This window comes from Mesoplodon mirus, assembly GCF_964341445.2.
Source record: "Mesoplodon mirus genome assembly, chromosome: 3".
NCBI lineage: Eukaryota > Metazoa > Chordata > Mammalia > Artiodactyla > Ziphiidae > Mesoplodon > Mesoplodon mirus.
The window spans coordinates 8786461-8793279 of record NC_138978.1 but is presented as its reverse complement, the minus strand read 5'-3'; positions in this window follow the sequence as shown (position 1 = coordinate 8793279).

Genomic DNA, 6819 nt, shown 5'->3' with positions numbered 1-6819 from the left:
TCTCCCGTTGCGGAGTACAGGCTCTGGACGCGCAGGCTCAGCGGCCATGGCTCACGGGCCCAGCCGCTCCGCGGCATGTGGGATCCTCCCAGACCAGGGCACAAACCCGTGTCCCCTGCATCGGCAGGCCGACTCTCAACTACTGCGCCACCAGGGAAGCCCCCTCGCTTCTCTTCCTCCTCCTTCAAGGCTCAGCCCAGACTCAGTAGCATCTTCTCATGCCATCACAGCAAAAGGCAAGTTCATCTCTGCGGACAGCCTGGGATGCTTCTGCTGGTACCCCTCTCCTTACACCTCATTGTCTGTGGTCTCTGGCAACAGTGATTTCTACCTGCCTAATGGGACCAGAAGTTCTTTGAGGGCAGACACTATGCCATGTTCATCTCAGCATGAGCAATGGTACCTCCGCAGTACCAGCTGCACTGGGAGCAGGGAGTAAATATCTGGCCAAGAGAAGGAAATGCCAGAGGCTCCTACCCCGTGACTCTCAGCCGTCTGCCCTGGACCCTTCAGAGGTCTATCCCTGAGACACAGTAGTGCCAGCTCTCTGGGGCCACAGCCTCAAAACCACCCTGCATGGCTCATCGCAGACCCCTCCTTTGCAGGGCATCGTCAGCTATGTGGCTCCCAGCCACAGAAAATGAGTTTTGGATGGTGTGAGGATGCCCAGGCTACAAGACTGCACAGGTCTGCTCCCAGCTGGGACATATGCGGGGCAGAGACCAGCTGCCCCAGGGGCTGGTTCAAGAAGCTTCTAGCAGCCCCTGAGGCCTGAAAGAGCCAGAGGCTGTGGTGGGTTGGTCTAGGCCGGAGTTTCTGGCAGGCTTTCACAAGATTAGCGGTCACCCTGTGTATCCCCTCTCCTCTGCTGGTGACGGTCAAGCCCGGCCACTCCACCTCGCCACTGTGCCCTTCCTGTTTGTTTACCCTCTGTGGCGGTGAGGGAGGCAATGGAAGGAGAATCAGCCCCCACCATCAAGGCAAATACTTTCTCTGCTAATTGGTATTTGCATGGCAAATCCCAGGTAAAGATGGGATCATTTGCATGTTCTAGGGGTAATGATATTTGATGTTGTCAACTTATTACCACCTTAATCACCACTCAATTTCTTGCTTTTCAAGCTCCCAATCACGCTGCCACCCAAAATAACCACCTCTTTGAGACTCTGGCGGGGCCTCACTGGGAGGGAGCCATTGGGGTTCCCCCTGGCTGAGGGGGGCTGAACGACATTCTGACCCTGCTCTGGGGCTCCCTTCCTCCTCCCCCTCTTCCTTCCCCCTCCTCCTATCTCCTCCCCTCCTCCTCCTCCTTCTCTCTTTCCTCCCTTCCCCCTCCTTGTCACCCCCTCCTGCCCGAGGCCCCCCCCTCAATTTGCTGAATCCACTCATTCCCTGTAGGAAGCCAGACAAAGGAGCGGGTCTCCATCGTACAGACAGGAAAAGAAGCTCCCTTGCAATGGGGCGAGCATCTGATTAGGTTATTTATTTCCAGGAACAAGGGGGAGCCTCTCTCCAAGGCCACACCAGGACCCCACTCAGCCCCATTACCAAAAAAGGGCTTTTTTTTTTTTTTGCGGTACGTGGGCCTCTCACTGCTGTGGCCTCTCCCGTTGCGGAGCACAGGCTCCGGACGCACAGGCTCAGTGGCCATGGCTCACGGGCCCAGCTACTCTGTGGCATGTGGGATCTTCCCGGACTGGGGCACGAACCCGTGTCCCCTGCATCGGCAGGCGGACTCTCAACCACTGCGCCACCAGGGAAGCCCGGGAATTATTTTTAAGGAATAACAAAGAATACCTTCTATTTAGTGCGTACTACCTGTGCCAGGCCCTGTGCTCAGCGCTTCGCCTGGATTTCTCACTGGTCCCCGTTCCACTCGGAGGAAAGGCAGAGTCCTTACGAAGACCCCTGAGACTCCATGGGGTCTTCCCTCATCTCCCGTGACGCGCCCTCCCACTGCCTCTGTTATACCCAATCTGACCCCCTCCGCCTTCAGCCAACACCAAGTGTGCCCCTGCCGGGGCTGTGCTGGCTCTGGTCGGAACGCTCCTTCCCTGGACACCTGCTCGGCCCACTTTGCTCCATCCCCTTCTCCATGCAGCCTGCCCTGACCCCTGTCCCCCATTAATCCTGCAACCCCTGCTCCATGGTGCATGGGGCGTGTGCGTGTGTGCACGCGCGCACACACGCACGCACACACACACACACACGCGCCTTCCTCCCCCCCTCCGGGGCTCTCTGTCTTGCTCTTCTTTCCCTTGTCCTTTAAATATACCACAGCATGAACTCGCCCGGTATGTGTGTTGTCTATCTCCCACCCCGAGATGAAGGCAGGAAGTATATTAGGCGCTGCATGAATATTTATTGTCTCCATAAAGGAATCTTCACAAGAACCTTAGGAGGTAAGCCCTGTCATTATCTTCACTTTACTGACAAGGAAACTGAGGCAGAAGGAAAGACGTTCAGTATCCCGCCCAGGGCCACACAGGCGTTAGGTGAGATGCCCGGGATCTGACCCCAGATCTGCGCTCTGACACGGCCTGATGCTGCCCAGGAATGACCAGCCTGGGTCTCACCCTGTTTGGCTGGAGTTGATGCAGAGCTGCCCTGCCAGATGTGATGAAGCAATCTCTGTTAGTGGTGTGGGTGTGGGACCAGGCCCCGGTGCAAACCCACACTTACCTCCTGATGCTGAGCGAGTCTGAGCACTTACATATTCTCAACTTGCCTTAGTCTATTCATCCACGAAATGGCCTACCTCCTAGAGCTGGGCCAGGATTCAGTGAGCTAATGCTTCTAGCCGACACAGCACCTCTGTGTGTTCAGTAAATGACCATTTGTCTAATAAGTATTCCCAGTGTTTCAAAGGTGGCAGGGCCTCCCTGCCAGGCTATCTGCTGGGTGGACTACCCAGCCAGTGGGTAGATCAAATGTAGTGATTGGGGAGCCCATGGGACTATGGGCCAGGCCCGCCAATTCAGGGGGTCCCAACACCAGGGTGAAGGCTGCTGCTGTGTCCCTGTCCTTGGTGAGGCGTGGCCCAGATAGTCTTCTCCTGATACCCTGAAGTTCCCATGTTTGCACAGCATGTAGTTCTTATTATAAATTCGGTTGGCGTTATGATGCACCCACATTCTGTTGTGCTTCCCTGGATGGAAGAGAAAGAGAAATTGGACATAACCCTGGGACGCACCCATGGAAGGGGTCGTGCATGGAGGCCGCCACAGCCTTGGGGGGCTGGAGGCGGGGCCAAAGGAGGAGAGGGCTGGCCACACACATCTCTCCCCTTCTCAAGCCTAACAGGTGGGAGGAAAAGGGGCTCACTTCCCGCAGTCTCAGGAGGGTTCATATACATCCAACCACCAAGCTCACATGGGATCTTTGGAGAGCTCAGGAAATGGGGGTGGGGTGCGGGCCTCCGTGCACGTGCAGATGAGCAGACAAGCCCATCGCTGGGGACTGGAAAGCTCCCACCGAAGACAGCCGTCCCCACTCGCGTCCCGTGTGGCCCCGTTGGAGAGGAGCCTGCAGTCAGACCCTGGGTGACAGGACCCTTCTGTTCTACTGACCACAGCTGTGAAGAGGACGGGGCGGGGCGGGGGGTGGTGGTGGAATGTCTGTCAGATGCTTCTTCCCCAGCCTCCTCCCAGAGACAGCACCACACACACACACACACACACACACACACACACACACACACACCTCTTGAGGAACTACGGCCTCTAATCAACGTCACCGGGTAATCAATACCCTCATTTTTTGCCTCTAAATGGCTGAGGAAGATAATCATTAAATACTCATGTAGTAATTCGACACATCGCAGCCTTTTAAACCATCTCAAGGAGGAGAGTGTGGGCTTGCACCGGGCCTTGATCACTCCTTACAGATTTCTCGAGTCGAATAACTGATCACCTTCACCTAGCGAGCAGCAGCGCGGTGGCAAAGGCAGCTCCAGGGAGAAGCAGGGAAACAGCCCTCATGCCCGGAGGGTTTCCCGGGAAAACACTTTGAAGGAAGGAAGTGTTGGGGGGAGTTGGGGGGACAAGCTCTGAACTGATGAATTAAACATTCGCTGAGCTCTTTCGAAGCCGCTGCTACCAAAGAGGGGAAATGCTTTAATTAATAAAGCACAGTCAGGGAGAGGGAGATGTTTTCTGACGCCATGCCCCAGGGCTCCAGAGGCAAGATAAACAAAGCAGAAGCCATCTGCTTGGTGCCGATGCTAGGAGGGTCGATGCTCCTCTCCCAGGGTCTGGGCTGGGGTGGCTGCTCAGGTGTCTACCCCCCGCCCCCCGCGGAGGTGGAGAATGTCTTATCCTGGCTTCAAGGCCAGCCTAGAGCTGAGGGCACCTGCCCCATGGGAAACACTGGAGATGTGGCAGACAGAGCATTGAACTGGGAGTCCTGAGGCTGATACTCCATCGTCGGCTCTAAGTTGCTGCGTGACCTTGGGTAAGTCACTTTCTCTCTCTGGACCTAGGTTTTCTCATCCAGGGTTCTCAGACTGGGTTCTGGGGAACCACTAGGTTCTTGAAGGGTGTCTCAGGATTCCCTCTGGTGGTGAGGGTGCAAGCAGGTGGGGTTCTGAGCTCCAAAACCAGCTTCAGCCAAAGCAGCTTTACTTTTGTCTGTTAATATATAACAGGCTTTATGTAAGATGTCCTTTGAAGAAAGAACACTGCAGGTTTAAAAAAAAAAAAAAAAGAAAACCATTGGCTTAGATGTTTTCTCCTATCTCTTCAGGAGCCTGGGCCTCAAAGCTGGATGATCCCTATTGGCAGGCCAGCCAGCATCAGTCATGACCAAGCACCTAGCATGTGCCAGATACTGGGGGACTGCAAAGGAGAATAAGAAGGCCCTACCTCCTTTCAAGGGGGCTTCTAGTCTAACCCGGATGTGGCTGATATGTGGCATACATACCAATAGTCCTACAATTAGGACCATGGCAGACATTACTAATCAATCACGGCTGTCACTCTCTCCTACAGAGGTCAAATGTGACTTCAAACTTTTTCTCAACCCAGTGCTCCAGGCAGCCCTGCCACTTAATTGGCCCTGGTATGTGAAATGAAACCTTTCCTGACCATCTCTGGTTGGTTCTAACAAACATAAGTTTCCCAAGATGCAATGCACGGCCTCACTTGGGAGTAAGAATCCCAACCTTGTTCATTTGGTCAACAGATATTCATTGAGCACCTACTGTATGCCAGGCACAGTTTTAGGGAGACAGAAGTCCTAGTGGCTCTTATAGTAAGGAGAGAGATGGATGGTAAAGATATAAACAAGTTAAAAAGCAAGAATATCTCAGGTGGTGAAAAGTGATACAGATGATTGAGCAGAATGGTGGGTGAGAAAGGGACTGGCTGGCTACTTTAGCTTGGGTGGACAGGGCAGGCTTCTTTGAGGCGGTGACATGTCAGGAGAAATCTGAATACTGGGAAGGAGGTGGTCACGCAAAGGTCTGGGGAAAGAGCATACTTGGCAGAGGGAACAGCCAGTGCAAAGGCCCTGAGGCAGGGCGGAGATTGATGTGTTAGAAGAACAACAGGAGGCCCAATAGCTGGGGCCTAGGGAGGTGAAAGAGGTACAGAATGAAGTGGAAGAGGCAGGCGGGGCAGATCTCATGGGGTCTTGTGGACCACTGTCAGGAGTTTATCTGAGTCTAAGAGCAGTAGAAGCCATTGGAGGGGAGTGACAGAGTCTGATTTATGTTTTAGAAAGATCCTTCAACACCAGCTGGACAGTTCCCTGTTGGGGCCACGAAAGAAAGATTGTTGTTGTTTCTTATTTCTCTCTAGGAAATTGTTGATATTGGTGAGCCCAGCATTATGATTCTGTATTCTTGCCGGTTCCTGGTCAAATATTGAAGAAGGCTGGACTTCTGTGTCTTTACACCTCTATTTCTGGCTACTTCCACCTGGGGAGTTCCTCCTTTCACTTCAAAGTTTCTCCTGCTGCCCCCACTGTAGCTCCTGCTCTGAGCCCCATCCCAGCCGACCCTCCTAGGTCCTCCGGGCCCCACATCCTTTCCAACTCTCTCACTCATCAAAACTGACATTTCCTGTGTGCTACCTGCTTGATATCCAGCCGACTGATTAAGCAGCTCATCTCCGCTGATGTCTAAGTGGGTGGATTTCAAGGGGTTAATGGGTTACCTGTCACAGTCGTTCGTAGGGTGGGGAGGGCCGGGGGAGGTCCAGAGACACCACCTTAACCTAAGGAAGTGACTCTAAGGGGAGAGGGGATTGGGAAGCAAATACAGCAAATCACAAATTACATCTCCAGTGGCTCAGTCTACACGTGGGACACATGGTAGTTCCAAAACCATCCCTCTCTGAACTTCAACACACACCACTGGGCATGCTCACTGGCTCCTTCCCACCCAAACCAGCCATGGACCCTAAGATTGATTACAAGAGTCCACACACACATTCACAGATTGCCTGCAGATTAAATAGATAAAAGTATTTTGCCCATTTACGCAAGACCGTTTTCAAGGGTATAAAGATGCTGTCTTGATTTGTTAAGGATAAATTCATGTGTGCGTGTTGGCAGGGTTCATAGCTGTTTGTTGTCACATGGAATGCTCTCAACCAAAGAGTGGGAAAGCACAGCCAACGTCAGGTCAGACCCCGTGGACCAGATGGAGGTTGAATCAAGAGGCTTCATAGAACGTGTTCATGATATACTGTTAGTTGCGGGGATGGGGGGAGAAAGCAGCTCACAGAAGGAACGTGTAGAGTAGGAGCCCCTGTGTGTAAACACTTAAGGAGAAAGGACCAGAAAGGCATAGCACACAATGAATAGTGATAGGATTTA